The 15787-nt window shown below is 46.2% G+C and overlaps 1 protein-coding gene across 1 annotated transcript in view; it reads right to left on the bottom strand.

The window, feature by feature from the left end:
* lrmda (leucine rich melanocyte differentiation associated) overlaps positions 1-15787 on the bottom strand; it is a 277824-nt gene that overhangs the window by 208298 nt on the left and 53739 nt on the right. The window lies entirely within an intron of this gene.

The following is a 15787-nucleotide window of genomic DNA, read 5'->3' as shown; positions in this document are numbered from 1 at the left end:
CCCATGACCTGCTGACATGCCCTCTCTCCCTTACTTTCCTGTCTGTAAAATATGAAATTACAGAAAAAAATACTTTAAAAAAGTATAAAACGAGCGATCGACGAATGAGATCTCTGGATATAGAACGATCGGTGGAGAGCGTTGTTTTGGTCCGACCCAAGGGCTTTCTAAGAATGTGTATGAGGTCGGGAACTGGCCTTTGCGTGCGCTTGTTTACGTTGGATATGCACAGATTTGCCGCGAGAAATAGCGTATTGACTTTTTTGTAAGGCCAGCCATGCAAACTAACATGCTTCACCTTTAAGCCGGGAACAATTTAGTTAGTGCTGTCCCTCAATAAAAATTAAAAGCCTCCCACGACAACAAATGAAACGGCAGAGGAGACGTATAAATCACACACGTCACCTCCGCCAACATGCCCAGCCTTCGTACTTCACGGACCCCTACTCCTTCTCTGATGAATGTGTGTGTGTGTGCGTGAGTGTGTGTGCATGCGTGCGCGTGTGTGTGTGCATGTGTGCGCGTGTGCATGTGCGTGTGCGTGTGCATGCGTGCGCCTGCATGTATGTGTGTGTGTGTGTGTGTGTGTGTGTGTGTGTGTCTGTCTGACTGTGAGCCTCACAAGGGAAATAGGAGCCTCTGATTAAAGAGTGTTGCTGTCATAAAGGTTACTGAATTGCAAATGGACCTCTCCATCTTCCCTGTAATGGTGGGGGGGAGAGAGAGAGAGAGAGAGAAAGAGAGAGAAAAAGAGACGTGAGACGTGGTGTAGTGAAGGCGGTGGCCATGATGAGAGAGCATGTTAACCAGGGACTCCGGCTCCAGCCCTGGCTCCTTCAGCGCAGCCACGGGAGGCATTAATCACCAGATCACTAAGCCATGCTTAATTGCAAGTTGAATATCACAGTGAATCCAGCGGGTAAAGGGGGGGGGGAAGGAAACACATTATTTCGGCTATTGGATGCAGGGCTTGGTGGTTGTCGTCTGCCCCCCCCCCCCCGTCTGGCACCCCCCCCCCCCCCCCCCCTGCCTCTCTCTCTCTCTCTCTCTTCCCCCCCCCCCCCCCCCCCCCCACCTGAGACCAGGCTCAACGTGACAAGGAAAAATTGAGTATGCAGTCACCTCCTAATTAATATTGCTCCGGCGCTATTGTTGTACTGCTCAGCAACCTTCACAACTGATCATTAATGTACTCAACCAATCGCCATGACACATCAGGACATCACATCAGGCCTGATGAGGTGTGGGACAGAATAGGACTAATCCAATCAGAGGGTTAGATACATGCCTTACCAGATCCCAACATTAGTAATAATAATAATGATAATAATAATAATAATAATAATTAGTTTTCTAGACACTCAAAGACGCTTTACAAGCTGAAAAGATCGAGTAGTAATAATAAAAAGAAACAAAAAGGTAAATAGAAGAAAGTATAGGGGCCTAATTGAGGTAGTGCTGGGGACACATGGGAAGGGGAGGGGGAGAGGGTTAACTGGTGAAGGCGAGCTTGAAGAGGTGGGTTTTGAGGGCCTGTTTAAATGTTGGGAGGAGGGTGTTGGCCTGTCTGATGTGGTTGGGGAGGGCGTTCCAGAGGGACGGGGCTGCGGCTGAAAAGGCCCCATCACCCCCAGGTCTGGAGCTTGGTCCTGGTGGTCTTGAGGGTGGTTTGGTCGTCAGACCTGAGGCAACGGGAGGGGGTGTGGAGGGGGACGAGGTCGGCAAGGTAGGACGGGGGGCCAGATTGTTGATGGCTTTTGATGGCATTAGTCATATCACTGTGGTACAGGCTGGTTGTGTTTACACTGTCAATAGTGTAGGGCCACATTAAAGTCAAGGGCGCCATGTAAGAACAGCTTTCATACGGGGGTTTCCGTCTTAAGGAGAAATGGATCCAGCCTCCCAGTGGGCTAGTTTTATTTAGATTTCTGCAAGTGCTACTGTAGGCAATATGCTAATAAACGGCAAGTTGATAAATGACTTGTAATATTTCCCAGACATTTTGCTTTCCCCTCAGAAGTTTCTCCAAACTGATGTAGCTTGAAGATAATAAGGCCCACTCCGTCATTATATCAATTTTTGTTACCCAGATATTTCAGCCCACGTTAGCGATGATGAGCACAAGCAAACGAGCCAAGGGCAGAGCGTGGCGCCATTGATCAAACATTGTCATTTAGGCACTGCTAATCACACACACACACACACACACACACACACACACGCACACATACACACACACACGCACACACGCACACATGCACGCACACATACACACACACACGCGCACACACACACACACACACACACACATGCACACATGCACACGTATGCACACACACGCACACACACAGATGCATGCACCAGCAAATACATACACATGCACACCCATTGCACAGTGAAATACAAACAGGCACGGAAACCAAACATAATGGGGTGTGATTGTATTCCATTATGCATGCATACTTGGGCTGAATAAAGACATTTGAACGCTTCCCAGAAAGACATGGTGGGTTCACATGTTTCCTTAGTAAGCAGAATGCCTCCTATTAAACATATTCATTCATATTAAGTCTGTTCAGATCCAGATAATAAACCGTAAGAAGGGCCGTTATTGAACAACCTGAGGCTCAGTGACCTTATACGTCCCGCACGACACACTGCTCTCAATTATTACAGTACATATCGTTCGGTTCTAACAGTGGAAATAAAGTTATGGGTCCGACATTGTTTGTTCAATATCCCAAAACAACTGAGTATAGTCCTGCTTTAACATCTCCAACAGTGGTCAGGGAAAATAACATGATATATACCACCTGGGTTCTACATCATTTAATGAGTAACCAATATGTTAACAAATGCGAGTGAGTGAGTGAGTGAGTGAGTGAGTGAGTGAGTGAAAGGCAACGTGAATGGTTGCAGTTACCTGGTGTCTGACTAGAAATGAGTGATTATTACCATGCCCTTGCTGGTTGGATGCTAAACTGCATTTTGTTGTATTGTACTTGTACTCTGCGATGACAATAAAGTTGAATCTTATCTCCTATCTTATCTTATCTGGTATGCCATAGATGTTTACCCTTTGCTATTGTAACCGAGTTGAGGTGACAAACTCACTCCTCAAGTTCAAATACTCTCGCGCGCGCTGTGAAATGTTGATAGGGTAGCTGGTTTCCATCTGCTATGTGAGGAGACTGTCACATGTGTTGTGGCAAGCCAGGGGTCGCAAGTTTGAGGCTCGGTCGGGGTAAGTCGAATTGCGGGGATACTGTTTGCAAAAGAAAAGGGTGTGTTTCACTATGCACCCTTTTCTCTGCCCCCCCCCCAGTTCTATCTATGAATAGCAGTGAAAATATTTGTGCTGCTATGGATTTGGACTGTGTTGTTGATTGCAATACCCCAGACACCAGGAACTGGGTCTGACTGCTCCCCACTCAAAGCACTCCCCTATTGGCTGTAAACTCCATGATGTGGGTGGGTGGTGGGTGGTAGATGTTTGGTGGTAGGTGGTAGATGTTTGGTGGTAGGTGGTAGGTGTTTGGTGGTGGCTGGTAGGTGTTTGGTGGTAGGTGTTTGGTGGTAGGTGTTTGGTGGTAGGTGGTAGGTGTTTGGTGGTGGGTGGTAGGTGTTTGGTGGTAGGTGTTTGGTGGTAGGTGTTTGGTGGTAGGTGGTAGATGTTTGGTGGTGGCTGGTAGGTGGTAGGTGTTTGGTGGTAGGTGGTGGGTGGTAGGTGTTTGGTGGTAGGTGGTGGGTGGTAGGTGTTTGTGGTGGGTGTTTGGTGTTTGGTGGTAGGTGTTTGGTGGTAGGTGGTAGGTGTTTGGTGGTAGGTGTTTGTGGTGGGTGTTTGGTGGTAGGTGTTTGGTGGTAGGTGTTTGGTGGTAGGTGTTTGGTGGTAGGTGTTTGGTGGTAGGTGTTTGGTGGTAGGTGGTGGGTGGTAGGTGTTTGGTGGTGGGTGGTAGGTGTTTGGTGGTAGGTGTTTGTTGGTAGGTGTTTGGTGGTGGGTGGTAGGTGTTTGGTGGTGGGTGGTATTTGTTTGGTGGTGGGTGGTAGGTGGTGGGTGGTAGGTGTTTGGTGGTGGGTGGTAGGTGTTTGGTGGTAGGTGGTAGGTGCTTGGTGGTAGGTGGTAGGTGTTTGGTGGTGGGTGGTAGGTGTTTGGTGGTAGGTGTTTGGTGGTGGGTGTTTGGTGGTAGGTGTTTGGTGGTAGGTGGTAGGTGGTGGGTGTTTGGTGGTGGGTGTTTGGTGGTAGGTGGTAGGTGGTGGGTGTTTGGTGGTGGGTGTTTGGTGGTAGGTGTTTGGTGGTGGGAGGTAGCTGGTAGATGTTTGGTGGTGGGTGGTAGGTGTTTGGTGGTAGGTGGTAGGTGGTGGGTGTTTGGTGGTAGGTGGTAGATGTTTGGTGGTGGGTGGTAGGTGGTGGGTGTTTGGTGGTAGGTGGTAGATGTTTGGTGGTGGGTGGTAGGTGTTTGGTGGTAGGTGGTAGATGTTTGGTGGTAGGTGGTAGATGTTTGGTGGTGGGTGGTAGGTGTTTGGTGGTAGGTGGTAGATGTTTGGTGTTGGGTGGTAGGTGTTTGGTGGTAGGTGGTAGATGTTTGGTGGTGGGTGGTAGGTGGTAGGTGTTTGGTGGTGGGTGGTAGGTGTTTGGTGGTAGGTGGTAGATGTTTGGTGTTGGGTGGTAGATGTTTGGTGGTGGGTGGTAGATGTTTGGTGGTGGGTGGTAGGTGGTAGATGTTTGGTGGTGGGTGGTAGATGTTTGGTGGTGGGTGGTAGGTGGTAGGTGTTTGGTGGTAGGTGTTTGGTGGTAGGCGGTAGGTGGTAGGTGTTTGGTGGTAGGGGGTAGGTGGTAGGTGTTTGGTGGTGGGTGGTAGGTGTTTGGTGGTGGGTGGTAGGTAGTGGGTGTTTGGTGATGGGTGGTAGGGGTTTGGTGGGTGTTTGGTGGTGGGGGGTAGTTCAAGCTTCTGTTGCCCTTGTGTGTGAGGGCTTCTACAGGAAAGAAAACAAGGACAAATGCCTGAGAAGTAGTCACGGCAGGGTCACAGTGCATAGAGAGTTCACTAGGAAGTCAGGAGGAGGAGATAGGGGGTAGTAGGGCTGGGAGGGGGGGGGGCACAAAGACAACAACAAAGGACTAAAGGTCTCCTTCACCAAGGATATCCTCCAATTAGTAAACATTTAAGGAGAGGGCGACAGGGCTGACATGCTCTTCCATCTTAGCAGGCAGAGAGTTCACGCTGCCATTGTGGACTCTATTTGGACAGAACAAGACAAGACACTGTTTAGTGTGTTATATCTATTAGATACTCAATGTACTCCTAGAGTATTTTGGCACTAGTCTTGTCAAACACAATCTTCAACAAGGTAACATCATCAAAGAGCTACAGGCAGACGCAAAAACAAACAACACAAGTAACAAGAGTGGTCCAAAAAAGTTTTTTTTTTTTAAATGGGGGAAAAAATGTTCAATAAAGAAAGAATGAAAAAAAGAGAAAAGAAAAAGAACCTTGGCCTCTGAACGAGATGTTCCTGTTCACAGAACTGTAATGTAATTTCTCCAAAAAGAACATTAAGCAGCTCTCTGGGCTCTGGTGAACTGGCGAAGTGATGCTTATCATGCCTCTGAAAATATGCACTTAATGCAAGAGCAGCACAGCTGAGGGGCAAGAACAATGCAGTGGGATTGAGTTCCTGGCACACACACACCGCTGTGTCTCTCAATGCCTGTTTGTCCAGCGAAGTAAAGACAGAGAAGAAAACAAATCACTGTGTCTGTCTTTAGCCGTCAGGGATAGACATGTGGAGCTGATCATAAGGGGTCCAAGTATTCTGAATGAAGAAAAATCAGGATGTTTTAATTGCAGGTAAAGTCAAATTGATATGAGGCACACCTTCCAAATGCCCATGGAACTAATATATCAACGGAATATCACTTTCACAAAGAAAGAATTGCATTGCAGCATTTACATATACAGCAAATGCTGATTCATTCGAGGTTCATAATTCTATAGATTCTATGTAAAACACACTGCAGAGACTTATTCAAACAGACAATCCTAGCTTTTAGATAATTTGCACATAATTTACTTCCTGCTTTTTTATTAATGTGATTGATAATTCATTATCTCCTTTTTAATTAGGGAAGCCGCTTAAACAGGCGACGTGTACCCCCGCGTGGAGGACGCTGCGGAGGAGGTTTGCTTCCAACACTTTATTAAAAGAAATACATCAACAGAGCACTAGTACAATGGGCAATTAACAAAGCCCCAGGAAACCGTAAATCGTTCATTAACAAACATTCTAGTCGCCCACACTGCCATGGTTGCAAAGCTAGGTCCAAAATTCCACACGGAGCAGCCAGGCTTGTTCTGTTAACATGAGAGTATGTTAAACATGAGTATATGTTAGGGGGTCCTAGAGGCAAATGTAAACACCATTCTATGAGATCTCGGAGCTGTCACTTAAAGAGGAGATCTCACCCTTTGAAGCAACACTGTGGCTTAGCTGAACTAATATTTGTAGGACCAAGATAAATGACTCGAGTGTTGTACCACATGTGAGTCAGTTGGTAGACAGCGTTGTTGCCATTAAGCTCGGTTCCTTTTTCTCCCGTCACAGAGCTGATTCATGTAGGGAAGTAATGAGACCCAAACAGTCTCACTTCGTCTGGTGAGCTGGGAAACCCAATGGTTGGATGTGTCTGGGTTCCAGCAGAGTAGGTACTGTACAGTATTTTGCATATTGTTGTCAGAAGCTGGGCTATCCGTCAGGAAATAGATATTTTTCTGTTAGCTATGCCGAATCTCCCCCACAAACACTGGGTTTATGCCTGGGCTTCTTTTTTTTTTTATGGAACACACCTCGAGCTTTGGGGAAAAACACGGCAATGAAAGACCTCTCAACAGGTCTGCAAGAGCTGTAATGGAGCAGCCAGTATAACCATCCACTTACCAACTTTGGCAGGTAGTAAATCAGTCAACAGTAAACAGCATCCTTTATCAGATCATAAAATCTGCTTGTAGGCATTTAATTTCCTCGCCCCCCCCCCCCCCCCCCTCTTGTTTTAACAAGGAAACAGGCAGCCCTGGAGAAAGCCAGTAGTATTTTTTTATAGAGGTGAGAGGAAAGGTAACAGGCAGTGTGTAAACAGGGGTAAACACTTCATATGGATCTGTTTATGCCTCGCAGCAACGACAACATGAAAAAGTGACGTTCGTGTGAGAGCGGCGCGGGTGTTTGAGAGTGTTCAACTCTTTCGTTGACGGATGAATATGGAGGGAATGATGGAGTATGTTTGCCGACTGTGATGACGCTAATACTTGGTGGTGAGCCAGCTATGATATTCACGAACAAGGAAACTCAGTTCCAAAGGAATTGGCTATGCACTGTGATGGAACACTATTGTGAAGGCCACTTTTAATCGCAAAATTACCTCCCGTAATCTTTGTGAATGACTACACAACACGTCATGCACAGTTTCCTCCGATTATCTGCGAATCATAAATGTCTCAGATCCTCCCAAACCTAAGAAAACCAGAGAAATCAGTCAGTCAGCCCGTCTGTCTAGTTTATCTGAGTAGGGAAATGTGATCACTTTGAGGAGTTAGCGGCCCTACCCTGCTTGGCCTCACGGGGCAGTCTCTACTAACTTCTTTCCAGTCAAGGCCTCTTCAGTGTGGGGTGGGCCTGCCACAGGCCCCTGCCTTCCCCTGCCCCTGCCCCTATCCTCCCCTCTCCTGACCCACCCTGGCCTTCCAGAATACCATAGAATATAGGGGAAAAAAAGACAAAAAAAGAAACCTCTGTCTCTCTCATGCTCCCTTTTACAGTAGGCGGGCCAGGTTTGAACAGTTGAGGCTGTGACCTTGTGACCCCTCCCTGGGTCGGTGTAGAGAGGGGGAGAAGGAGGGACTGGGGAGCGAGGGGGAGGGCGGTGGGGTCATCTCTCTCTTCAATGCAGAGTGGCTGGATTTACAGCTGCATGCTGACTGCATTGCAAGCACAGCAGAAAGCACCTGATAGCATCTCCTTGGGGGGAGGGACCGCCCGACCCCTTTGTAGTATCACTCACAGTCACCCCCCCCCCTCCCCTCCAGCACTATAAATCATGTTAATTACTTGACTGATAGAATAAATCTTAAAAAGTCGGTCTGCGTAGAGAGAGAGAGAGAGAGAAGCTTGGAGCAGGAGCTTCTCGCACGGCGGTTTCTGCTTGCTCTGCGTTCTCTCCCATCCCAGAGTCGCGGTGTAATCTGGCTGTTTGTTTGAAGCAGGTTGGGGTTCTTTAAGATCAAGACAAGCTGGGCGGAGGAACTAGAATATTCCTGACAGCTATGTGTCTGCCGGCCGTCTTTCTCTGTGTGGTCTCTGAGGGTCGGAGTCATAAAAGCAGCTTAATAACAGACCTGAGGCCTGCAGGTCGTTGTGTTTAAAGATGCAGATGATTCGCTTAGTTTCGTTACGTGTTGGAGTGGGAGTTAGACAACATGACAAACTCCAAAGTTTCAGGTCGTCCAGATTGAAAGTACAAGCCGCTTTCGGTACTGTATTCCCCAAAAATAAGAAATGCCGTTGTTAAAATGTTAATGCCAGTCTTTTAGGATGTTTTGAGCATACTTTTGAGAACAAAATGTGAATTAAAATCAGTTAACTCCAAAACCACCCCTATTTCAAACAGAACTGACATATTTTTTATTGTGTTTCTATGTTACATTACATAGAAAGTGAAAAGCCTGAACTCCAACCACAGAGCAGCGTGCCAAAGACTTAAAAGGTCATTCATTCACACACACACACACACACACACACACACACACACACACACACACACACAATAACAATCCGTCCAAGAGTAGACTCACAGCCTTGTGGGTAATTACAGTTCTTTCGTGTGTTTCGCTTTGCTTGTTCTGTCTCAAAAGCTAACAACCTCTCATTATTCACGCTTTGAGTCGGGGCTTTTTTCCTTCAGTGGGGCAAATTACACACAGGAGTGACAGCTCTCAGAGAGGACCGGCGGCCTAGCCCGCTTCCCGTAAGTGCAGTCTTAAATCACGGGGGCAGGGACACTGACTGCAGCCCGGCGGCCTGTTGACTTTGTGGCAAGGACAGTTGAGCCTCGAGCCGTGGACACACTGTACTGTACAGCAGAGAGTTCAGAACACCCGCCTCTGAAACCTTCCATGACAGTTATATTTGAACACACATTTGCACAGTCATTCACATTCCAAAAAGAAATCATATGTGGAAACCAGGCGGCTAGCAGAAACCTAATTCTAACACAGAGCTGTGTGTGTGTCTATTTGTCTCCTATTCTCCTTCGTCCCCTAGTGTCTAAGATTGTCTCCTAGTTCACTGAGCTGTGTATCTGTGTCTCCTAGCCTCCTAGCCCCTAAGAGTATCTCCTAGCCTCCTAGTCTCCTAGTCCCTAAGAGTGTCTCCTAGTTCACTGAGCTGTGTATATGTCTCCTAGCCTCCTAGCCTCCTAGTCCCTAAGAGTGTCTCCTAGTCCCTAAGAGTGTCTCCTAGTTCAGTGAGCTGTGTCTCCTAGCCTACTAGTCTCCTAGTCCCTAAGAGTGTCTCCTAGTTCAGTGAGCTGTGTCTCCTAGCCTACTAGTCTCCTAGTCCCTAAGCCTGTGAGCTCTGGAGGCCTTCTTCAGACACCAGGGAGACAGGAGACTGACACAGGCACCCAGACCTCCCACACACCCTGATCTACCTGTCTGGTGAGTTTGGTGAATGTAAAGGTGAACAGAGGATAATGAAACCCAGAGAGATATTTACTGTCAATGTCAAAGCGTATTATCCTGGGGAGGAAAAGGGGGTCAACTGGAAATAAAAAAGAAAAGAAAAAAAGAAAAGAAATGGGCGTTGACTACACTGAAAAAAAAGGCATCTGTGTCACCAAAATAGAGTTTTCATACAGTGAGGTGAGGTGAGTGTTCATGTGTCACACATTGACAGAGCAAAGACAGAGAAACACAAGTGGGTATGTATATTCACTCAAATAATAATAATAATAATAATAATAATAATAATAACTTTTATTTGTATAGCACTTTTCCTGCAAGCGTTGCAGCTCAAAGTGCTCCTGTTTGCCACTGATCAAATTCTCAACGTTTTACTATTATCAGTATCAGGAATTACTATGACATATTACCGAAATATGAATATATACAACTTAACATATCCAAAACACACCAAGAGTCCTCCGTCAGTTTTCTACTGTAGGTGTTCATAATCCTTTTCCACAGGCGGTTGGCTTGGCATCTCGTCCTCTCTCAAGGGTGCACATCAGGTCACCACGTGTCGATCAGGAGTATAAATACACTAGCAGAATGAAGACACTTATACGAGACTCGTGCCATTGTCCTGCATACAAATCTAATAACAGAAAGGCTATTACATTCATTTCATTGCCTGAGCAGAGGTTTAATTCGCCAAATGACATCAAAGCATTTCTGCCCTGTCCTGTGCAGGCTTGTTACACATTGTGTCTAAAGACACGGGGAGATAAAAATGTTGAGGGCTATCAACAAAAAGGCCATTGTGAGAGCCTGGTACATTCAAACAGCCACGTAACACCAGGTGTGACCGCTTCAAAGACACCAGGGCGCTTGCTTCATGTGTAAACACCGGGCCAGGAGTCATACACAAAAGCTAGACGTCAATGGTAACATTTCAGAACGAGGTCATTCGACGGCGTATTGAAATAAAGGAGTAGGCATATCAGATCACTCAGCAGACAGAGTGACTGTCTTACCAAGCGCCAACATTTCCATACACGACTTATATTTCGTCTCGAAAGTATTGCTGACCAAATACTGTAGCCTTCAATCTGTTTTCATCATCTATGATTTTTCAATTATGATTGCTAAATCCATCTTCAACTTCCTCTTCCTAGCCTTCGCGTTTTCACGTCATGATAATGCTAGTCGATAGCGCGCTATTGATCCGGTCATTAACTTGACTACTGGAGAAAGGCCTGCCAATACAATCATCCCAAAATGAATGTCCTCCCCAACTGGGCTTCACTAGCACATAATGAACATGTAGTAAACATCATAAAAAGAAGGTGGAAGGGTGGCCTCTGTTACACCGTCCCCTTCCACACACTCTCAGCTCACACTCTCAGTAATGCTCTGTCTAAGGAGGAACACACTAGTGCACCATTAAAACCACAAGAGCATCGATGCTTCCCCCCCCCCCCCCCTCCATCGCATCTCCTCTCCGGTCCAGAGAGCTCACAAGCCTGTTCAATTATTCTTTTCAGAGGCCATTACAGAAGGACTTCTAATATCACGGCCAACTAATGGTAGATAATACACAATATTCAAGAGTTCAGTGTACACAGCATTTGCAAAATGCCTTCCGTAAAAGCCCACACTTAATCATCCATTTGGTACTCTGGGGAACGGGGGGGGGGGGAACGGGGGGGGCAGGCATAACCAATAACAGCCTCTGCTGCTACTGAGGGCTAAGCTGCAACTGAACATGTTCATCAGAATAGCATTAGCAGGTTAGGAACAACAAATGAATCCAGCTTCTCTCTCTCGTAAGAGCCCCATGGTGGTAATGGATGAGAACGAACACATATGTTGTTGTTGTTGTTGTTGTTGTTGTTGTTGTTTGTACGGTATGCTTTCTACTGTACTTGGCTACTACTTGGCTACTACACCTACTAGCGAACAAACAAACACGTGTGTACGGTAAAGAGGGATCACGGAAGGCTGAAGTTAGTAGTGGTGCTACAGCTCTATTAGATGTATCATTAATTCTATCCCAGCATCCTCTCTGGGGGTGTAGATTTAAATAGATCACATTGGATGAGATCCATTATCCCTCACAGGATCCCCATTTATCCCAAAGACATCATTCCGATGGCTGATGGGTTACACTTTCCAATGCATCAGCGTTATTTATGGCTTGACATTATAAAAGTAAGTTGTATAATTTATGGCCCTCAATTAATGCACTACCTTCGGTGAGCTGTCTGTTTTTTAGAGATCCACAGTGAGATAGCCACATGCCGAAAGTATGCAGCAACCCCATTTACGCAGCACCAGGCAGACCCCAGCGTGATTTATGACGGTAAATTAAAAAGAACGAACAATTTATGACAGCAATTTGCGGGCAGTCATAAAACTATTACGGAACTTTGAAGTGGCGCTTTGTCCCTTTGTCTGCCGAGTGATGCAAGATGATCTAATGTTATGAAAATATCATAACCCTCCCTTGTTTGGAAATAAATTACCCCCAAAATCCTAACAACAAACAGTGCTTAACAGTATGTATCAAAGTCGGGCGGGGCAATTTATTGACAACCGTAATGAGCAGTGCAGTGTTCTACACTTCTCTAACAGCTAATAGACGCTTGCTAAGTGCACATTCAAGTTTCTCTTTTGCATGAAACCGTAGTCCCCGCTGGCATTTGACTAGATGCCAGGCCGTGATTGAATGAAAGCCCATCCTTGACTGACAAATGATATATTAAGCTTCCAGTCAGCGGGGGGACAAGTCAGGCATGTCAGTTACCTGCTACAGCAGAACCTCCACGTGTCAGTCTGCCATTCACCGGGCTAAACAAGATCTGAAATGTTAAAAGCCCTGCACACCGCCGTTTTTCACTTCCCTGTGTGTCCCGGGCACTTAGACATATCAACCGTGTGACAGGCAGAAATCAGAGTCGGAGCCATGAATGTCAGAGTATCACATTCATAAGTGAGAGACCATTTTGTTAGGGCCAATGGCTATGCTCCTATATCGTTTTATCTCGGCTGTAAGACAACCTCAATATGATGGAAGAACAAGAGGCAAACGTATTAATTATTAACTATATTATCAAATGAGCTGAACAGTGACTACTAGCTATTTTGTAATAAAAGCGACCAAAATGGAAGGTAAGCTGTGTACTAACCATCGTGATTTGGTTGGTAATAACAATAATATAATATTCTCGATGGAAACTAGACATACAGTACATGTCTGTTTGTAATACGCCTACGTAAATATCTCATGACTACAGTGTGTGCTTCCATTAATAAAGATATGCCAAAACCCTGGCACCAAATTAGATTTTGGTATGTGTGTGCGCGACTGCGTGTGCGCGTAGCACTGGGCAGCTCTGAGTGTCCCTCCCCTTGACTGCGGAGGTGTTGATTATAGATAATTAATGGTGTAAAGGAGCAGGGAGAGAAAGGTCATCTCCTGGGTTGGAGCAGGATCAGCTACATAGGGAGTAATTAAGACACTTGTGTAACCATGATTAATACACACACCCTGACGCTGTGTATGGTAAACAAGAGTCAACCAGATGGTGCAGCCATGTAGCCTACGCTGCTACTGCTGCTTCTCTGCCACGGTGTAATGTTGTAACCAAATGAAAACAGTTGTTGTTGGTTGTGTCTTTTCGAGATATTAAGAGACAGAGATGACATACCTGTTTTAGAGAGGGTTCACAGGCCGACGTTGTGCGTTGTGGTTCAGTGGGGGTGAATGGGAGAAAAGAAAGAAGAAAAAAAGGAATGTTAGCATTTGAAGGTTCAAGTTTTTTTTTTTTTTAAGGTTTCAAGCAACTTTCACAATGTAAAAATGTTTAAATTTATCAGAAAATCAATCCACATCATTCCTCTCACTCCAACGGCCTGGTTTCTTTACCGAAAAACATCAGTCAGAGGCTCAGGTCATCTTCCTGCCTCATGTGACATGTAGTGTGGACCGTTAGGTAACACCGAACACATCACAGAGGTTATATCAGGTTGTTTCTGCAGTTGGGAAGTTATTTACAATTATTTACGATTCGTTTAAGCAAGACCAGGAAGTAAATGGGGGGAACTGGGAGCTGCAATAGTGCTGCATGTGTCATCAACAGCCTAAAACCAAGGAATGTCAACATGTTACAGTACCTATATATATATAATACTATGCTATATATATTATACTATACTGTACTGGGATATACTGTATCCCAGAATCCTGATGAGTAGGTTTAATAGGGTTCCCTTCTCCACCTCACTCCTCCCCTCCCCCCTCCCTCCTCCCTCCTCCCTCCTCCCTCCTCCCTCCTCCCTCTCCCTCTCCCTCTCCCTCTCCCTCTCCCTCTCCCTCTCCCTCTCCCTCTCCCTCCCCCCCTCCCTGCGGTCACCATCCTGTGACTGGGGCCTACCACAAGATGACGAAGATTGAGTAAAAAATAAAAATGTAAATATGAAACCATCATGGAGAATAATGTATATATTAGATTTAATTGAATAGTCTCTCTCTCTCTCACTCTCTCCTCCCCCCCAGCACTCGTTACCATCCTATGTCTACACAGTTACCTGATGGGGCTTTAACTCATTTAGTACCGAGGGTGAATAAAGCCGCCCCAAATTGTCAATATTCTAAAGGGTGAGCGTATTCACCCAAAACAACGATGCTTCATTTTGTAGCCAATGAAAGTATTCTCGCTAGGTAAACGCCACACTTGGAGTTCTGGAACTGTTTGGCAGTTAGTGAGATAATGTTGCACTCACAAGTCTCACAAGTGACTAACAAGTCTCTCCAGATGAGTGTTAAGTGCTCTAACGAGAGAAGAGAGGACGTCTTTATGTCTGAGAGGCATGGAAGCATTGAGATTTGAGATCCTCAAAGGATAATAATGTTGTTGGATCTCTGAGAGAAGACAGAATCAAGAGTTTTTGAGAAATGCAACCTAGGAGCAAAAACAAGTCTACGGCACTTATGTTCGTGACGGGCAGAGGAGGCTCAGACTAATAACTGCATTAAGAAATAATAGCCGACAAGGATCGTCAGTGTCGGTGGTCATTTAATAATCACAGACTAGTGGAATAGCTCAGTCCCCCCCATCATGTTATGAAAAGGGGGCTGTAGCTGGTAAAAAAACTGCATTGTGACCCCTGGAGACGCCACACAGAGCATGAGCCATGAGGTGAGAGGTGTTGTCACGGGCCCAGTGTGACACAGTAGACACTGGGGGAATGCTATGTCCCTCCATTCTAGAATGCTACGTCTCTCCATTCTAACATTCTAACCTTTCCCTATCTCCTCCTCGTATTTGAATTACAATTACCCACAATGGCAACTAGCCTACATTCCAATGCTATGCTATAGCTACTCTACTGAAATGAACTCCAAGTGCCTACAGCTGTCTCTACTTCTCTCTCTCTATCTCTCTCTCTCTCTCTCTCTCTCTCTCTCTCTCTCTCTCTCTCTCTCTCTCTCTCTCTCTCTGGCGGGGCAGAAGGGCCCTGCGTCAGCGTCCCCTCACATTAATTGTAAGTGAGTTTCGACATCAGGCCTACGCTGCTTGGCTTCACTTGTCAACAAAACGGAGGTCTAGCGGTGCTGACAGTCGCCAGGGCCGCTACTAGCGCTAGCCCAGTCTTTACAAGGGGCCTCTGGGATGCGCTAGTGCTACAGTAAGACGAGCGGATAGGCTCCATATGGCCGGCCTATCCCAGCCTTCAAAAACAAAGTAAAGGGACCGTGAAGAGAGGCCACATGACAGTGCCAGGAAGCGAAGCAGCACTGGGTGGATTTCAGCCAATACCGGTTCAGTATACTGCAGGGCTGAAAAGTACTTGAATCCTTCAATGTGTGTGTGTGTGTGTGGGGGGGGGGGGGTGTATGTGTGTGTGTGTGTGTGTGTGTGTGTGTGTGTGTGTGTGTGTGTGTGTGTGTGTGTGTGTGTGTGTGTGTGTGTGTGTGTGTGTGTGTGTGTGTGGGTGGGTGTGTGTGTGGGTGTGTGTGTGTGTGTGTGTGTGTGTGTGCGTGTGTGTGTGTGGGTGTGGGTGGGTGTATG

Source organism: Nansenia antarctica (assembly GCF_963989245.1).
Source record: "Nansenia antarctica genome assembly, chromosome: 1".
In the NCBI taxonomy this organism is placed as follows: Eukaryota; Metazoa; Chordata; class Actinopteri; order Argentiniformes; family Microstomatidae; genus Nansenia; species Nansenia antarctica.
This window is presented reverse-complemented; position numbering and strand designations above follow the sequence as displayed.